Genomic DNA, 21,409 nt, shown 5'->3' with positions numbered 1-21,409 from the left:
TATTTGGACTATGACAAAATAAATTTTTGATAAGTTGTTTTAAACTTTCAAACTCAAGAGAAACGGAGAGACGCAGAAAGATAGATAGAAGTTCATTAGATTAAGATTTCAGCTACCCCACAATAACATTCAAAACATTTTTTAATAAAAAAAAAAAGTCTTTCTACTTAACAATACTCCTCTTTGTTCACCATATAAATTTTTTCCCCAAATTAATATAGTGAATCTCATTCTATTTATAAAAACATATTGATGTGACATATAATAAGTGGAAGTGTATCGAAAATTGTTCATACTAAAAATTGTCCACGCTATTATGGTAGTATAAGAAATTTTCCCTTTATATACTATCAACAACTAACAAAGGGTCTAATGGACTTTTACATATAGGAAATAAATCTAAATTAAATAGCATAACATCTTCTTCACGACAAACGGTCTATGAGATTCATCGGCAACACGACATTGCTGAAAAATGTTATTTTAATATTTATTGACAAAAATAGGAAATCGTGGACGGGGTCTACGATTTTTGAGTTAACACATTGTGTACCCATCCACGAATTAAAGCTAAATCTTTTTTTTCCACATTTTCTCCAATTTTGTCTTCTTATGTCTTCTTATATTTGCATCTTCGAATAATCTTTTACTGTGAAATTCAAATTTTTAAAGGTCTACAGTAAATAAAAATTGAATCAAATTTCTCACTGAATTAATTCTAAATTTTTTTTCCACATTTTCCCCAATTTCTATCTTCTTCTTTTATTTTTTATTTATTTTTTTTTTTTTGCATTTTCGAAAAATCTTTTACTGTGAAATTCAAATTCTAAAAGGCCTACGGTAAAATAAAAATTGAATCAAATTTTTAGTCACGAATTAAGACTAAATCTTTTTTTTTTCACATTTCCCCCAACTTCCGTCTTCTTTTTTTATTTTTTAGTGTTTTTTTTTCATTGTTGGAGAATCTTTTACTGTGAAATTCAAATTCTTAAAGGCCGATAAAATAATTGAATCAAATTTTTAGTCACGAATTAAGGTTAAATCTATTTTTTTCACATTTTCCCCAACTTCTGTCTTCTTTATTTTTTATTTTTCGTATTTTTGTATTTTTGGAGAATTTTTTACCGTAAAATTCAAATTTTTAAAGACCTATGGTAAAATAAAAATTGAATCAAATTTCTATTCACGAATGAAGACTAAATTTATTTTTTTTCACATAGATTTATTTTACCGTAGATTTTTTTCAGTGAAATTCAAATAGATTTGTCCTCTTTGTATCTACTTAAATAAAAAAGCAATAAAAAATAATAAAAGTAATAACAAAATAATAAAAATATAGAACTCGTGGACCCCGTCCACGAGTTTGTTAGCTGACATAAACTACTGGATGTATGATTTTGCTATCCACCTTACTTTTGTAATTTCTTTCCTATATATCCTATTTTTGTTATTACTTTAAAAAAATACACTATTCTTGAACTTACCCTTAAAAACTATCATAAAAGTTTCTATTGGTATATTGTAAAAAGAAAATTCGTTCATAAAAGTACACAAACTCTTTTCAAAATAAAGAAGTGTGGGATCCATGGAGTTAATAACATGAAATTGATATTTCTTTAGTCATGAGGTCCATAAACTTTTTCAACTACGAAAAGAGTGAAGTTCCCAACTTCACTCTACCAAGTCTAACTCTTTGCTCCAAACACCTATTAAATTTTCTTTTTTTTTTCTTTATGTGTACTAGTTTGGTAAATTTAAAAATTAATATATTGAATTGGTTAAAGATTTATTAGGCTTAGAGATTTATTAAACACAAAATAAAAAAATTTAAAAACTAATTAGACACTTTGAAAATTAAGTTATCTGTCAAACACAAAATTAAAAGTTGAAAAACCTATTAAATAAGTATATAGACTAAACTTGTAATTAAAAAGAAATTGTATTCTAGAATTAAAATACCTAAGAAATGTAGGAAACATATAGAATAGTTTAAAGCTTTTCTCTAAAACAAACATCTCTTATTTGTGATATGTTTCCCATGGCTATAACGCCAACAAAGACAAGAATTTACAAGACTTTGAAGACTTATATTCATACTCATTTTGTTATTCCCTTATCGATAAGCAAAAGTATCATTTTTTTGGTCAAGAATCATATTTAGTTTTTGTACTTTCACTGAAGCAACGATTTAGTACCTATACTTTAAAATTGTATTTTAACTATAAGTAACTATTTAGTCTACATGTTGAGTCAGTTCAGGCCAGGTCGATTTAGATTAGGTCAGTTAGAATTGAATGGAATCAAATTAAGGAAATAAAACGGATCTTAAAAGTCCTACTTCCTATGCAATATAAATTGAACGATTTAAAGTTATCAAAGTATATTTGTTCAAATCAGCATCAAATCCAATGTGAAAATTAGTATCATTGGATTTTCACGTTGATATTATCTTTCCATTAAGGTTGGTTTTTGTTGATGTTTATTTGATTCATTCATTGGTATTTGACCACTAAAATGAGAAAAGAAAATTGAGCATTCAACTACTAAAAGTTTGAGGAAGGATTTTTCTTTGGTTACATTCAATTAATATATTTAAAGTTTATCTTCATTACATGAGTGGTATGGTCGATTCTTATATAAATTTTGATAAAATTGTGGGTAGGGATCCAACAAAAGAAGTAGGTGGTTTTCGAGTATTAGAATTATGTTAGGAAGTTAGTTAGTCTTCTAAGTGATAGAATGATTTTTGAGATATATGTCAAATATGAATGTGAAGATGAAACAATATTGCTAGACTAGATAATGAAATGTTACCTTATACGAGTGATAGTACTGATTTTAGTGGATCGATGTTGATGATATGATTTCTAATATAACAAGAAATAATAGATGATGGGAGACCTCATTTTGAATTAGACATGTTATTCAACTCATTAAGGAGTTAATTTGTAGATGATTATGATTATGTTGTTAAAGAAGGATGGCAAATATGAATTGTAAAAAATGATAAGAGGAGGGGTTAGAGCCAAATGCGTGGATAGTTATAAATGGTTGGCTTATATTTCCATATTCGTAACCAAATAACAAAAGATATAAGCAACAACCAAATATGAGATTTGTCATCCAAGAAAAGGTACAATGGAAATACATTTCACAAATTAATGAAGTGAAAGCCTTTAGAATAAGAAGATGCTTTACATATGGTGAATTGATCACACAAAGAGTAGTATAGTCAAATATGTGAGTATTGCGAGAAGATGCATAGATCCAACCCTAGAAGTAGCACTTTGACATGAAGAGGAAGAAATTGATGGTCAACCTATTAGTAGAATTAGATTGATTAATACCTTGTTGTATATTAGTCTCGATGGATGTCAATGTGGCTTCATTGCTAATTGTATGTCATTTGTTGGTTTATATGCTTGTCAATATTTTATTACAATAGTCGATTAAAATTACTTTTGTGATGTTTAAAATATTCTAAATTAATTTAATGTTTTACTAACAGAGTAACAAGACAATTAAATCGATTTCAAAACGAAATCTCTCATACATTCTCTTGAAAAGATCAAACCAACATTGAGTTAGATAAATCCTTGTAAGGGTATGAAACCTAGAAAAATAAAAGGAAATAACAAATAAAACAAGTTTAGACATTGAATTCTCAATTTCAATCCTGATTTCAAACTCACTCCTTTCAATCTATCGGATGAAATTAATACTTGAAACTCACTTTAAATTTCTACTTTCAATAAATATTAAATTCAATCCCCATTGCTATTTTTTTTTTATCTATTAGCATTTTGCTATAAAGTTTGAAAATATATTTAGCATATTATTATTACTTGATAAATTTTAATAATTTTTTATTTGAAGGACTAATTTAAGATTTATTGAAAGTACATACACTAAAATTAGATAATTAACAAATATAGAGACTAAGATTGAACAAACTTTAAAATATAGAACCAAAATGATGTTTTAACCTATTGAAAAATTATTCAGCAAAACAATTAGAATGTGACTAGTAGTAAGTAATTATTAGAGAACAAAATAGTCTTGCTATTGTACTGGCTTCCTCCAATAAATTTAGAAACGAATTTTGTGTACGAGCTACTAGAGCTTGTGATGGTTCTTTATTTCATCATCCTCAAGTTCAATTAATAATTGAGTTTATCAAGGTAAATTTAGAACATATTTGGAAGTAACTTTAAAATTGTCAAAATTGCATTCGTGAGCTTCGAAATCATTTTAAAATTACTTGGTTTTAAGTTTTCAAAATCACTTAATAAGATGAAAGTCATGTTCAAAAGTGAGAAAAATGTGAGAACAAGCAAATTTGTGGACCACTTCAAATAGATCTCCATTCATAAAGACGTTATTAATCTTAATTTGTGCAATGCTCCAACCAAAAGAAGCAATGAGGGAAAGTAATAGCTTGACAACAACTATTTTAACCATGGGTGAGAAAGTGCGTGCATCTGAGAAAGTTTGTGTGAGAGAAAGTGTGTGTACATGTGCGTGTGTGTGCGCATGCACGCGTGCGCATCTTTGTGTCTTTATGTGTGTGCATGCATGTACGTGCATGTATGTGTATGTGCATGTGTGTGCACATTTAGGGCCTCAGTAAATGTGCATCAATAAAAAAAATGAGGAAAGATTTTCATTTTCTTCCTCGTGAAGAGTCCTAGCTGCACGTCGACCCTACTCAAGCTCATAAAAACAAACCCTAATCACTTTCCTATATATATATATATATTCATTTAGGGCCTTAGTAAGCTTGCGTTAATAAAAACACGAGGAAAACTTTTCATCTTTTTCCTCGTGAAGAACCCTAGTCGCATGCCAGTCCTACTCAAGCTCGCCATTGCTGCTGCTGAGTGCCTAGCCGATCATCTGCGTTGCTTTCCAGCCTGCCGTCAGACGACACCATTCACGAGTCGCTGCCCAGATCAATTCATCCACGTCTGTTCCATGCCAAATCATCGAACTTCTAGGCCGTTCACGCCACGGGTCGACATGCATCCTAATCGATTGGTCGCCAGTCTTTTGTCGCCGCCACTGTGGGTCGTTGTCACCGGTCGCCGGAAAAGGTTTTCGGGGTTAGTTTTGATTAAGTTGTTGGTTTAGGAATAAGTCTAGATTACCCATTGGGTTTTGGATTGATTTATTTTTTACCCAATGTGTTTAACCTTAGAATCAAGCTTTGAAGGAGTTTTAAGGTTGGGAACGTGCTACCTGGAGTTTGGAGTTCGATTTTTAGGTTCCAATTCGAGATTTTTGTGGAGTTAGTTGCCGCAATAATATATATATATATATATATTACCTAAATTAAGGTAAGTGCTACTATTATCAGGTGCCTTCGTGCTAAGCGCTCTAGTTCAAAATTATCATGATATTTATTGGATTTTGATAGCATGTTTTGGAATATGTGTTACCCATTTTATGCATGAAATTTTTTAGAATTGTGAGTATATTAAATCTACATGTCCTGTTATGAATTGTGTTGTTGTACCACTTATGATATTTTTGTATGTGACGCATGTTAGATCAATATGGGCAATCTATCGTCTTGCCCTTAACGTGTGTTTTTATACAGGGACCGATGGGTCCAATTTCATGTTTTGATGTGTCATCAGGCCACTAGACATGAGTGAACCGATAGGTTTTTTTGCATATTACAACTCCGTGAATCAACAGGTTCACTTTCATGTTTTATTTGGTGGTGTGTCATCAAGCCACTAAATATGCATGTTAGTGCGAGATAGGTTATCCCCTTAGTTAGCCATTCAGGAACAGTTACATTATGTATGTCCCACTAAACCCAAGCATACACTGAATGTGATTGCTTAGCCCAATTCCGATAATGGGGTCATTTACTAAGTGTTTTATACTCATCCTTTGTGTCTACATGTTTTTCAAGTAAAGGCAAGGATATATGGGCGACAAATAAGAGGAATCTATGATAGTGCTAATGGGACCAAAAAATGCTTTCATATATGAGTTCTTGTGTCATTTTCATGTTTTACTGATTTCTTTTCAAGAACTTGATTTTGATAGAATTTAGGTGTTAGAGATTTTATTTTTCAGTTAATTTTTCTTATTTTTAAATTTATTTTTTAGGGGTACCCCGAATCAAAACGTTATGAAATTTTGAGTTGAAATTTTGTTTGAATTCTTTATTAAATAAAACAATCCAACTATGTTATTTTAAATGTAAATGTTTATGTTCAAATGTATGCATGCATGAAGTAACGACCCTGTCAGGTGTCTTAGAAAGTCGAGTTGTTATAGTTGATATCAGAGCCCATGTTTTGGATTTTGTAGATTGTCTTACTATGTAAATCAAGATTGTCTCTCTTGGCCATTAACCGATTCCTCGTCATTGCTATGTATGCCCTTAAAAGAAGTCTCTAGAATAATTTGCACAAGATTATGTTGTATTTATGATCGTAGTTGACATGTTTTCTTGATGAAGAATTCGTTAAAGACTGGTTATGTATGATTATTAGGAAATGGTACGTGTTAAAGGAAGAGGCAGTCATAGGATTACCAGAGGGGGCGAAATCCTAAAGGACATAATTCGACGATTCAAGATCAAGATCCACAGGTTCAAGACCCTCCTGTGCCAGAGGATCACCTGCTGCCTAGATATTTATCTAGGTAAGAGTGGCAGAGAATTCAGACACAAAGTCGAGCCCAAAATACAATTGTGCCTTTACAGACACCGATACCCTCAATCGTCTTGATGGAGTTTACTGGTTTTCCAATAGCTATAAGGGAAGTGATCATGACAACAGTGCTAAATAAGGTGAAGGACATGTTGGACGAGTGAATGATTCAGTTTGTCCAATCCCAATAATTACCACCCCGGCAAGTTCAAATGCTGCAAGTTCAAACCATAACCTAACCTAGGACCAGAGCATGTTGAACCTTTCAATGAAGGCCAAACACTTGCAGAATTTCAAGAAATATAACCCCCGTACCTTTAATGGGTCATTGAAGAACCCTACGAATACAGAGTTATGGTTGTCAACTATTGAGACAATTTTCCATTATATGAAATGTCTGGAGGATCAGAAAGTGCAGTGTGTCGTGTTTATGCTTACTTATAAAGCAAAAATTTGGAGGCAATCGACAGAAAGGATGATATATGCAAGTGGTGAACCAGTGACGAGGGAGCAGTTCAAGAAGCGCTTCTAGAGAAAGTACCTCTATGCTAACTTGAGGTATAATAAGTAGGAGGAGTTCATAAACCTAAAACAGGAACACATGTCTGTTGAGAAGTATAACCAGGACACATTGTCCCGTTACATTCCGGAATTGGTTGCTACAGAGGCTATGAGAGTAGAAAGATTCTTCCAAGATTTGAAGGATGAAATATAGGGTTTTGTGCGAGCCTTTAAACTGACCACTCACACATAAGCACTAGATTTAGCAGTCGAGATGGACTTCTAGTCGGAGAACGAGAATTTAAGGATGTTTAACATAGGACCTTCCTCGGGTCAGAAGAGGAAGGTAGATCAAAAGGCTTCTAAGCCTCAGTCCGAACAAAATAGCCAGAACTCAGATAGGCCATTTCGATACTTCAAGCAGCAAGCCCCTAAGTTGGGAATGGTAGAGAGAAGTTGGCCAATGTGCGACTCTTATGGAATACATCACTAAAGATTATGTTTGGCTAGTTCTAGGGTCTGTTTCATTGTAAGCATGAAGGGCACACTGTTGATAAATGTCTTAATAGAAACACACCAAATTTCAGGGGTCAGTTTGCAGGTTATGGATAGAGGGATTTGAGCAGACACCAGCAACAACAAGGTCTTGTTTACTCAACCACTTAGCAGGAGGCCAAGAAGTTTGAACTGTTGATAGGTACGCTCCCAATCTTGGAACACTATGCATTGGTGTTATTTAATTCTGGATCATCTCATTCATTTATATCATCAGTATTTATAAAGTATGTCATGTTAGAGTTAGAGCCTTTGCACTATGTTTTATCAGTTTCTACTTCGTCTGGAGAAATTATGTTAGTAAGGGAAAAAATAAAAGCATACGAATTGATATAGCAAAACATACACTAGATGTAACCTTAATAGTGTTGCACATATGTGATTTTGATGTAATCCTGGGCATGAATTGATTGGCTGCCAACCATGCCAATATAGACTGCTCCCACAAGGAGGTGATTTTTAACCCCCTATGGAAGCCAACTTTAAGTTTAAGGGGGTAGAGACCGTGATCCTACCCAAAATAACTTCAGCTATGAAAGCCAATAAGTTACTTAACTCAGCGGTTAGAGTATCACTTTCATACGGCGGGAGTCATTGGTATTTCTTTTGATTTGATTGAGTTATTAATCCCCTATTATTGTTATGATATAAGGGATAAGGGAAAAATTAATAACATAAAGTAGGTAAAAAAAACCTTTCTTTGATTTGAACTTAGTCAATAAAAAATCCTTCAATTCTCCAATAAAAAGAGAATAGAAGAAATCCTTCATTTGATTGGGCCATTGTAGCACGTGTGTCGCCCAGGGCATAAGGGGCATGATGACTTGACGTCATCCTCACCTTCCTCCGGCTTATCACCGACAGTCTGCTCAGGGTTCCAACCTCAACGGTTGGCAACTTACCAAAGTACCTGCAATATCTTGGCCAGTGTGGTCGACACCAGAGAAACTAGGGTCTTCTTGACTTTAGAGCCAATAGTAAGAAATTATCCAGATGTTTTTTTAGAGGATCTCCCGAGGTTGCGGCTATATTAGGAGATAGACTTTATGATGAGTTGAAGCCAGACACAACTCCTATCCCAAAGGCTCCATATAGAATTACCTCAGCAGAGTTGAAGGAGCTTAAGATTCTGTTGCAAGAGTTTCTGGATAAGGGTCTATATGCCCAAGTGTGTCACTATAGGGTGCACTAGTGCTGTTTGTGAAAAAGAAAGATAGATCATTTTGCCTCTGTATTGACTATAAGGAATAGAATAAGGTAACTATTAAAAATAAGTATTTACTCCCCAAGATTGATGATTTGTTCGATCAGTTGCAGGGAGCTACAATTTTCTCAAAGATCGATCTATGTTCAGTGTACCATAAGTTAAGGATTAAGAATACTAACATTCCTAAGACTACTTTTCGATTTAGATATGGACATTGTGAGTTCATCGTAATGTTATTTGGTCTGACTAATGCTCTCGTTGTATTTATGGACCTGATGAATAGGGTGTTCAAGAAATTCCTTGATACTTTGGTGATAGTTTTCATAGATAATATCTTGGTTTACTCCACGACAGAGGCAGAACACGAGGAGCATTTACAAAAGGTTTTAGAGGCTCTAAGGGCGAATAAGTTATATCTAAGTTTTCTAAATGTGAGTTTTGGTTGAGGCAAATGTCGTTTTTAGGGCATGTGGTGTCAAAGAATGAAGTATCTGTGGACCCTACAAAGATCGAGGCAATCACGAGTACCATAGTCAGCAAAGTGCACAATTTTCTGGGGTTAGCAGGCTATTAGCATAGATTTGTTAAGGATTTGTCTCACATAATCACTTCTTTGACTCAGTTGACCAGAAAGGGAGCTTTCTTTATTTGGAGTAAGGCTTGTGAGGACAACTTCCAAGGTCTTAAGGAGAAGTTTGCTTCTACACCATTTCTTATAGCACTAGATGGATCAAGGAGTTTCATTATTTATAATGTTGCCTCCAAGAATGGGTTGGGGTGCATGTTGCTTATGCCTCTTGCCAGTTGAAGAACCATGAACGAAGCTACCTTACACATGATTTGGAGTTGGCAACAGTGCTTTTCACTTTAAATATTTGGAGACATTATTTGTACGGGGAGAAGATATAGATTTTCACTGACCATAAGAGCTTGAAATACTTCTTGACTCATAAGGAGTTAAATATAAGACAAGCAAATTGTTAGAGTTTATTTAAGCAAGGCTAACGTAGTGGCAGATGCTCTCAGTAGAAAGGTAGTTTATTATGTAACTATAATTACCAAACAGACTCATCTATGCAATAATTTTGAAGAATCTGAAATTACAATAGTAGTGAGGGAAGTAATTGCACAACTGGTATAGTTGACAGTACAACCAACCTTGAGATAGAAGATTATTGATGTACACAGGGTGATCCTTACCTTGTTGAGAAATTTTGCAAAGTAGAGCTAGAACAGAATGGTAAGGTCTCAATATCCTCAGATAATGGTCTCTTTTATTAGAGACAGTTATGCGTACTTGTAGACGGTGACCTTAAGAATGAATTGTTGATAGAAGCTCACAGTTCCCCATTTTTTATACATCCTAGCAGCACCAAGATGTATCAGGACTTGAATTGGTATCACTGATGGTTTGATATGAAAAAAGAGATAGCTTAATTTGTCAGTAAGTGTTTAGTGTGTAAGCAGGTGAAGGCCCTGAGACAGAAGCCAACAGGTTTTTTACAGCTTTTGAACGTACCAGAGTTGAATGGGAGAATGTGTTTATGGATTTCATTGTGGGTTTGCCAAGAACAACAAAAGAATATACAGTGATATGGGTTATAGTGGAAAAACTCACTAAGTTCATATTTGATTTCAGGGAAGTCTATATATTCAATGAACAAGTAGGCCCAGATATACATGAAATGGGTGGTGAAATTACATGAAGTGTCAGTATCTATCATGTCGGATAGATACACTCGTTTCACATCTAGTTTTTGAAAGAGTCTTCAAATAGTATTGGATATTAAGTTAGATTTCAGCACAACTTTTCACCGACAGACAGATGAACAGACGGAGTATTTAAACCAAACATTGGAGGATATGTTACGCGCTTGTGTATTGAAATTTTCAGGGAGTTTGGACTCTCACTTGCATATGATAGAGTTTACTTATAATAACAGTTATTAGGCTATTCTTGGCACGTCGCCATTTAAGGCCCTTTATAGGAAGGGTTGTAGATCCCCTGCTTACTGGGATGAGGTTGGTGAACGAAAGTTGTTAGGGTCCGAGCTAGTGAGAGCATCGAATGAAGTGATACAGAATATTAAAGTTCGGATGTAAACAAGCCAGAGTAGACAGATGAGTTACATTGATGTTTGACTTAAGGATCTTGAGTTTGAGCCAGGTGATAAAGTGTTTTTTGAAGATGGCACCTATGAAAGGTGTCTTGAGGTTTGATAGGAAAGGGAGGCTAAGTCCTCGTTTCATTGGGCCTTTTGAGGTATTGGAGCAAATTGGCTCTGTGGCATATCTTACCCCCATCTCTCTCCAAAGTTCATAATGTTTTTCATTCTCCATATTGAGAAAGTATGTTGCAGAATTATCTCATATAATGGATTATAAGCCTTTACAATTGAGTGAGAACTTGAGTTATGAGGAGAAATCTATTCAAATTCTTGCAAAGGAAGTGAAAAATTTGCGCAACAGAAAGATAGCTCTAGTAAAAGTGGCAAAATCATCCGTTCGAGGAAGCTGCATGGGAACGAGGGACAAGATGGGGACTCAGTACCCAGAGCTCTTCCAGGATTAAAACTTTCGAGGATGAAAGTTTCTAAAGGAGGGAAGAATGTAACAACCCGAATTTTGAGGTAATTTTCTAATTTAATTATCTTAAATTATTTGGGTGTCATTTTAAGTTTTGAAGCTAAAATCGAATTATTGGGATTATGGTAATTCAATTTAAATTAAGTGTTGATTGTTTCTTCAAAAAGAAAAAAAATAATTTCAGTTGGTGGGAATATATTTGATATTGGAAGAGATTTGGGAATTTGGTTTTATTTAAGTTAAGTTGGATTTATTTTTGGTGATTTAATTAAAAAAAGAGGAAAACTTTTCATCTTCTTCCTCATGAAGAGCCTTAGCCACGAGCCAGCCTTGCTTAAGCTCGTCGCTACTGCCTCTAAGAGCTAGTCGATCCCCTGCACTACGTTCCAGCTCGTCGTCGGATGACACCGTTCGCGTGTCATCGCCCAGATCAGTTCATCCACGCGCGTTGTTCGTCTACGTCCGTTTCGCACTAGATCGTCGAACTTCTCGATTGTTTACATTATGGGTCGACTGCATCCCAACCAATTGGTCGTTAGTCTTTATCCCTGTTGTTCGTCACCGCCACTATGGGATGCCGCCCTTGCTGAAAAAGGGTTTTAGGGTGAGATTTGATTAGGTTGTATGTTTTAGCAATAAGTTTGGATTACCCATTGGGTTTTGGATTGATTTAGTTTTTACCCAATGTGTTTAACCTTAGATTCAAGCTTGGAAGGAATTTAAAGGTTGGGAATGTGCTACCCAGAGTTTGAAGATCGATTTTAGGTTTCAATTCGAGATTTTTGCGGAGTTGGTTGCCACGATAATATTTTTCTTTAGATCTAAATTGAGGTAAGTGATGCTATTATCGAGGTGCCTTCATGTTAGGCACCCGGGTTTAGAATTATCATGATATTTATTATATTTTGGTAGTATGTTTTAAAATATGTGTTACCCATTTTATGCATGAAAATTTTGAGAATTTTAAGCATGTTAAATTTATATGTCCTGTTATGAATAGTGTTGTGGTACCACTTATAAGATTTTTGTATGTGACGAATGTTAGACCAGTAGGGATGATCTACTGTCTTGCCTTGATTCATGGTTTGATACAGGGGATCGATAGGTTTAGTTCCATGTTTTGATGGTGTGGCATCAGGCCACTAGACGTGAGTGAACCAATGGGTTCATTTATATATTACGACTCCATGAATCGATAGGTTTACTTTCATGTTTTATTTGACAGCGTGTCATCAGGCTACTAGACATGCATGTTAGTGTGAGATAGGTTATCCCCTTAGTTAGCTATCCAGGAACAATTACAATATGTATGTCCCATTAATCCCAAGCATTAACTGCATGTGATTGCTTAGTTTGATCTCGGTAATGGGGTCACTTACTGAATGTACCCATCCTTTATGTTTACATGTTTTTCAAGTAAGGGCAAGCATAAACGGGCAACGGACAAGAGGAATCCATGATAGTGGATGGGACTAGTAAAACGTTTCTGCATATGAGTTCTTGTGTCATTTTCATGTTTTGTTGTTTTCTTTTCATGAACTTGATTTTGATAAAATCTACGTGTTTGAGATTTTTCTTATTTTAAAATTCATGTTTTAGGGGTACCCGAATCAAAACGTTAGGAAATTTTGAGCTAAATTTTTGTTTAAATTATTTATTAAATAAAACAGTCCAACGACCCATCAAATAACTTAGAAAGTCGGATTGTTACACATTCAACTTTATACTCACACGATAAATCCATTAACAACCCACATTTTGATGTCCTAAAGACAAAGAAGCAAGACACCAAGTGTCGTCTTTTCCATATCTATGTCAGCTCTCTAATAGGGGAGACTTGACAGCCTCATGAAAATAGGATGGTTCAAAGACTGAAGATGTTACGAGGTTGGAAAATCTAAAAAATTTCAATATATTATATAATATACAAAATTGTGCTAAAATTGAAAATTGAATTACTAGAAAAAAAATAGAGTAGTTAATAGATATTTCTGAAGTTTTAGACTTATTAAACATGAAACTTGATGTAATTAGTGTTCCGTTCCAAAAGAAAGTTGGCCGACGATTCTTGAAAAAAACCTCATGCCAGTTCCGGCGACCGCGACGTTTTGTCCGTCCTCTTCTTTCCTCGCTAATAATTGCTTTTTGAACTTTGAAAGCCCATCAATAAAGAAAGAATTTCGTATTATTCTGCTTCTCAATTTACTTGTTTTTTTTTTTTTTCTGAAAAAAGATTGAAATTGAAATAAAAGCATCACCGCCGGCCTCCAAACACAAATTTCGATAAAAACATAGCATTTCGTTTATCATCTTACATCCAATTTCCACACATATATGCATATTCATTTTCCTCAATTCAAACCATTTGAATTTATAACCAATATCGCTCGTTAATTCACTCTTTTTTTCAGTTTCAATCATGCCCCACATCCTCAAATTCGTTACCTCACAGATTTTCTCTGTTCTTCTACTTACTGCTACAGTGCTCTCTGTTTTTTCCCCTGTTTCAACCCTCGAATCATCGCCGGCAACTGATATTCGAGGTGGTTACTGGCTTTCATGGCTAGCCCAAAACTTCCCTCCGTCGGCAATCTCCACCTCCCATTTCACCCACCTCTTCTACGCCTTCCTCGAGCCAAATAACCTAACCTCCGAATTGACAATTACTCCCAACGACGATCAGTGGATGAGAAATTTCACCTCCACCGTCCACGCCACTGACCCCCAAATTAAAACCATCCTCTCAATCGGCGGCGGCGGTTCCTCTGTTCCCACATTTTCTGCCATGGTCGCCAACCAAACCACCCGCTCGGCCTTCATCGCCTCCACCATCTCAACCGCCAGAACATACGGCTTCGACGGCCTCGATCCAGATTGGGAATTCCCAAATTCCACAGACGACATGTCCCATTTATCTTCGCTATTCAAAGAATGGCATCAAGCAATCGAAACAGCATCCTTCTCAAACGCCAGCCGAACTCCATTGAGCTTATCGACGGCCGTCTCGTACGCTTCCAGTTTCCAATCGCCACCAAGATCGTACCCCATCGACGCGATTACCAGGTACGTTGATTTCATCAGCCCCATGTCCTTCGATTACTTCGGAAAATGGACGCCGTCGGCCACAGGTTCACACGCTTAGCTCTTCGATAAAACGAGCAATTTCAGCACCAGCTACGGCTTGAAGTCGTGGATCGAGGCTGGGGTTCCGCCGGAGAAATTAGTTATGGGGCTGCCGTTGTATGGAAGGACGTGGTCGTTGAAGGACGCGTGTCAGCACGGGATTGGAGCGCCTGCAGAGGGAGTTGGGCCCGGGAATGACGGCGTATGATTTACTCTGACGTGTTGGATTTTAATTTGGCGAAGGGCGCTACAGTGGTTTTCGACACGGAGTCCGTTTCAACTTATTCGTTTGCGGGGACCACTTGGATTGGGTATGATGGGCCGAGTTCTATTATGGGAAGGTTAAGTTTGTGAAGGCCCATGGGCTTCGTGGGTACTTTTTTTGGGCCCTTGGTTATGAGAAGAATTGGATAATTGCTGAAACAGGTAGATTTCTTTCCAGTTTATTGATTCGGCAAATGACAAAAGTAACCCTTCGTTTGTGTTTAGAAAGTTTAAGAAATGATTTTAAATCCTGTGATTTGAAATTCGAGAAATAATTTTAAATTAATTACTTTGTTTGAAATGAGAAAGATTTGAAATGAATTTATTTACAATTTTGTGTTTAGATGGTAATCGGAAAAGAAAATAAAGTTAATAATTTACTAATATAAGCTTTCAAATCTAATATGTTAATTGAAATTAGAATTTGACAAGATTAATTAACTTACTTACTTTCAATTTCTATGAAATCCTACAAAATTTGAGCATTTTAGTCAGGAAAGTTTTTCAAGTAAAACAGGATTTGAAATCCCTACGAATCTTAAAATTATTCTATTTCCTACGATACCAAACAGTGAAATTCATTTGAAATCAATTATGAATTAAAATCCCTCAATATGAGGTTCAAATAAGTCATAAATAAAAATAGTGTCAAATGGACTTATTACTCAAGTTGAGGGGATATTTTTTTAAAAAAAGTATCAAATAACTTAATTTTTTTATTTATGGATTTACATCATTTTTCTCTAATTTTGAGCTTACCAAAATGGCCTTATTACAATTAGATGTTTTAATAATTTTATTATGTATTTGGTTTCGAAATTGGCCGGTTTTATAAAATTTCAATTTATGTAGTTGATTTTGAAAAAAAGAGTTTTTGCTTTTAATATCCATTTGTAATATTCAAACTCAGATTGAAAATGAGGGTTTTGTTTTCTTATTTCAAAATCTTTAAAAATAATACCGCTCGCAATATTGGAAGGTTATTATAGTGATTGACATATTATATAAAAAATCTAATTAATTTGCGTCAGACAATGTTATAAAATATTTAAAATATTTAATATTTATATAATATTGTATCATATTTTGTCCAATTTATGAAGAAACAACGCATAAAATAAAAACAACATTTTTAAATGGCAATGGTAAATATAACAATCAAGTTCAAAGTATTAGCATATATAATAAATTTTAGATCTAACTTTCGGAGTAGGATAGATCTTAATTGATAGATTTTATTATATTTATAATTGTTTAAAAGTATTGATATACACTTAATTATTAACCCTACAACTATTAATAATTGCAATTACTTTTTTTTTTGAAAAAATGGTTAAATATATTTTTGCCTGCAAAAATGGTTAAACCACTGGATTTGATCCAACACACGAGATGCCCCTAATTTTAGTCATCCATAGCCAATTTTTTCAATTATTATTATTTATTATAAAACAAATTATGAATATTTGACCAATAATTATCTTACCTTTTCCTTTGGCAGCTCAAAATGCATGGATGTATGGGTGATGATAATTTTTTTAGTTCGGTATATGAGAAATTCATCTTTCTTTCATTTACAACAACCAAGGTATAATTATAAATACTCTCTTATTATGGATTCTAGATTTGAATTTTCTCTTACTCACATTTGTAATAGTATTCTAAAATAAAAATATCGATTCACTTGTATATCTCGAGATGTATTAATTTAACATTTATATCCATTATAATAATTTAAAGAAGTTATATCTCTGGAGAGAACATCGATGATTCAAAGACACTATCATTAATCACCTCATTAACAAATATAGAAGAATCAAGAAGATCCATTTTCATCATTCATTATAAAAGTCTATTTGGATTGACTAAAAAACAAAAAAGTATTTGAAAAAGTTATTTTCATTCTAACTCTTTTCATAAAAACGACTTAAAATGAAACTACTCATGTGTTTGGAGACATTTTCTTAAAAGTGTTTTTATATATAAATTTGTTTTAGTTGGCTATATATTCAAAGTGTGCCTATTAATGTCAAATTATTACAAAGAATTACTATAAACACCATGTCTTAATAATTACACCTTCATGTCTGTCATAAATTAGTCCAATTTATATTTTAAACCCCAAACCACTCGATGTGATTAGGTCAAATTATCTTCCTTCCAATGAATTTTAATGGTTCTTCTTTTTATTTTAATTAGTGTTAGTTACATGACTTCTATGGTTCATTTGATTGAAACCCATCAAAGAGAGAGAAAAGAAAAGAAATAAGAAGCAATTTTCTTACATGTAAACCATATAATGTAATAGATTTTATACTTCTCAAAGTATTCATTGATAAAGAAGGCTACATGGAGAGATGAAAATGGCACAATATGAAAGTTTCTTAATCTAATCACTAATACATTTGGTCCATCACAAATCTCTTGTTTACCATAAATATTTGTAGGTGATCATATTTAGATGCTATATTCGAATCTTTTTTTATGTATTATTATTTTTATTTTCTCTTGTACATTCAACGTCATAAATCTATCAGTCACATTATATTGGACTACTCAAATAATTCCTTTGATATAAGACATTACATTAAACAAACAATTTTCATTAAAATCATTTTCCTTGAAAAAGAGTATTCAATTTTTGTGCCTTATTATAATTTTTAATAGTTGATATTAAAAAATAATAAAGTTTAATGTACTATAATACAAAGTTAAATACTTGACTACTTTATTTTCCTTTTCCATTTTGTTTTTTCATTTCGACAAACATAGTTTATTGAATATAGGAATGAAACAAATTTTATCGGTATATAAAAATTACGAATCGTATACTATCTAACTAGCTCAAGTGTCACGTATGACACATTTTTATAAATAGATTCTAAATGTAGTCTCAATTAAAAATAATAATAATAATTAGTTTGACATGTACATGGTGTTGGGAATGACTAGTCAATTAATCATTTGCTAATGACTTGTCATAAAATTAGCCAAAGATTTCTAAATGTATTTTCATATTTAATTTAAATTTGAAAATAATTTTCTGTATTTAATTTAGATATGAAACGTTTTCCTATTTAATTTAGATATGAAATATTTTCATATTTAATAAAGATCTTAAACATTTTCTACATTTAATGTAGAAAAACATTTTTGTTGGATTCTTATCAAAAGAAAAAATTGTTGTTTTAGTTCTCAAGGATGAGATTTGAGTTTAATATGATATTTCTCTCTATTAAAAATGAATTAATTCTGAGCAAAGTTTTCACTCGATTCCAATCCCTCTTCGACGAGTACACGTCTGAGAAGGGTGTTGTGTTATTCTTTGGGAGCAACCGGCTTTTGGCAATTTAGCACCGAAGTCGCGCCGATTTTGCTTTCAAGGAAATGAATCTTCCATGACACAACAATGATTGAGATCCAAAATTAAAGACAATTAACAATTTGAAAGTAAAAATATTGCACCTCCATCTTTGATCTCCCTCTCCAGATCGAATCAAGAACACCGAAACTATTGATGGATCTCACACCATTCTCATCTTTGCAACCGTTCCAAACCAAATTTGATCGTCGGAAAAGCACTTAACTAGATTCCAAAAGGTTCATCTCATGGTCAAGTTCGAATTGGAATCCACATTTTCGAACTTCTCAGCCAAGTCGATCGATTTGGAACTTGAAGAATCTCGACTGGAGTCTGTGGTGGATGTCGGTGGAGGCAATGATGCATGGTGTTTTTGTTTGAGGAGAAAGCCATCTCTTTGGATGTCGGTGAGGAACTTCGAATCTGAATTATGGATCAGTTTGGATTCAATAACTGAAGAGGTACAAAATTAAGAGGATAATTTCTCTTTTAACATATAAGCATAATTTGATTGTTAGCTTGCTTTGTTCTTTATGAATGAATTGTGTTGGTAAGAAATTTTGAATGATATTATACTTTGATTCTTAAAATGAAGAGAGACGTGATTTGAGGAACTTGGAGAGACAACTCAATATATATAGTTTCCAATTTGTGATGAACAAATTAGTGATTAATTTATGTTGATTATGCTCTTGTGATAGAATTTTTGGAATATGTGAATCTTGTAGCAAGATGTTGAATCTTGTGGTTAACCATCATTGTCAATTTGGATAATGATGCTAGTGATCTTTTTCTTGATTTGATTTTCACATATGTTGAGGATATTTTGATGGGTTAAAAACTAGGTTATACATGATAGAGACTTCTTGAACTCTGTTTAGGCAATTTTGACATACAATTTCAATAACCAAAGAATTTATTATTATTATTTTATGTGACCAATTTTCTACAAGCCTCTTGAAAAAGTTCAAATCATAATGCTCAAAGGAGAACTCCGGAATACAAGGAAAGAATTATAATAATTTTTCTAATAATTAATTCACCATTAGTTTTGAGAAAAGACTAGTAAATTAGTTGAAAAATGTATTAGGGACTCTTTTCTCAAAAACAAGAAAATATAAAGTAGAGAAATATGTTCATGGTGAAAACTTTGAAAATAACATAACACCCAAACAATATGCTCAAGATACATTGGTTTTCATCCTCAATATGCTCATTATGTAAGCAATTTGTGAGGTTTTGCTTTGTGTAATATTCAAACAAGGAAAATAACATTTGCAACTAGATATTATAGCCCTCGAAAAATTGACAAGAAATTATGCATCATTCCATCGTTTGAGGTGCTGACTATTAATCTGTTGGACTGCAATCTCTTTGTTGAACTATTGGGTTAAGTTTGCTCTTGATTGATGAGGTTAATGTGACATGTGCTGACATAGTTTGCTCACGCGGTGGTGGTTTGTTAGATTGTTCCACAAATTTAATTTTTACATACGGTATGAAAATTTAGCAATTTTGTTTTATTGCTGTTTTATAGCATGATATTCAATATAACTTTATTGGTACATATTTGAATATTTCATGAATAGTAAACCATATTATCTTAAAATGATATGCTATTGTGATCTACTTGAGCATGATTTATGTCATAAATTATCATGTATGGTCATTTCCATAAAGTATTATTATCTTTTAAATTAAGTTTGGCCCTATACATTATTTTGACCATAATCTAACTTGCTTGTTGTATGAATATATGTAAATACCATCATTTTATGTGGAAGCTTGTAGAATTGATGGTAGTTTGAGACATCGTCTAGCTATAAAATGTGTAATGTTTTATAAGGTTTTTTTTTTCAAGATCTCGATGGCTATATAAGTGAGGATAGTTATTTTCATTGGTATAAGGTCTTTTGGGTTGAAACCAAAAGCAAAGTTATGAGGGCTATATCCAAAGTAGACAATATCGGTGAAGATATTTGAAGGATTGTTGTCCTTAACAAGTGGCATTTGAAGGACTTTGAGGTCTGATGAGAAAGTGGGAATCGGTTTCAATTTTCAATTTTCACATAAATTAAAATTACAAAGACCTAAATATGTATTCTAGAAGGAATTTACAGTATGCTTTTTCAATATGCAGTGAAGAAAAAAAATTAAGGTTAGTGACACTCACCTTTGAAGCCTAATAATTCTTCACATATTTCCTTCTCGATCCAATCACAAACACTCTTGATCTCTCCTTAGGATCACGAACACGATCAACAACTCAATTCCAAATTGGAACATCACCAAAAGTGAGATCTTTGTATTTTCTTTAGGGGTTGAGAATCACAAGAGTATATGGAGCTCTATGAAGTTAATTTTGGGAGTAGATGCTGAGAGAAACTTTTTTTAGGTGATTCTTGGGGTCATTGATGGCCAAAACTATATCACTTCTCTGTATTTTGGCAAATAGATGAATATCCAGCAACCATCAACCCACTTATAATTAAAGAGAGAAAAAAGGGGAGAGAGGTTATTAAAATAACTCATTCCTTTTAATTTAAATTCTATATTTAAGAAAAGTATAAATTAAAACTAATTTTAATTTATTTAATATGTAATTATATGGTAACCACCTTACTATAAAATATACGTATTATACTATATGTTATATCTAATATAACATATAACCTATAGTTTATATTATATCAAATATAATATAACCTATAGTTTAAAATTTTCTCAATAATTATGGTATTTAATATAAATAAAATTTATATTAAATTTAATTATATGAATCTAATCTATATAATTAATATTTAAATCATATTCAAATATTTACTTCCTCTCAAAATAAACTTTATATTATAATGTATCAAATGCATTATACCAATTATATCACGTATAATTAATACTAATTATTAAAGAAAATCTAAACTTAGACATCCAGTGAGCGGAAGTGGATCATTCCAAATTCCATTCAGAATGAACACAAACACATTACAGTCTACAAGAAATAATTATACATAATAAGTAAATTACAATCATACTTCTGAAAAGAATGAATAATAGATAAAGTTTGCATACCTTTGAAGAACCTTTCTTCAAGTATCCCTCGATCGTTCAACAACTTGATCAGAACACAATCTCAACAATCAG

At 33.1% G+C, this 21,409-nt stretch overlaps 1 pseudogene; it reads left to right on the top strand.

Annotated features, from left to right (window-relative positions):
* Positions 1 to 13,939: 13,939 nt before the first annotated feature.
* LOC120071805 (class V chitinase CHIT5a pseudogene) lies at positions 13,940 to 15,182 on the top strand (annotated as a pseudogene).
* Positions 15,183 to 21,409: the final 6,227 nt, after the last annotated feature.

The sequence above is a fragment of the Benincasa hispida genome, chromosome 2 (genome assembly GCF_027475165.1).
Source record: "Benincasa hispida cultivar pf3 chromosome 2, pf3_genome.v1.1, whole genome shotgun sequence".
Classification (NCBI taxonomy): Eukaryota; Viridiplantae; Streptophyta; class Magnoliopsida; order Cucurbitales; family Cucurbitaceae; genus Benincasa; species Benincasa hispida.
This window is presented reverse-complemented; position numbering and strand designations above follow the sequence as displayed.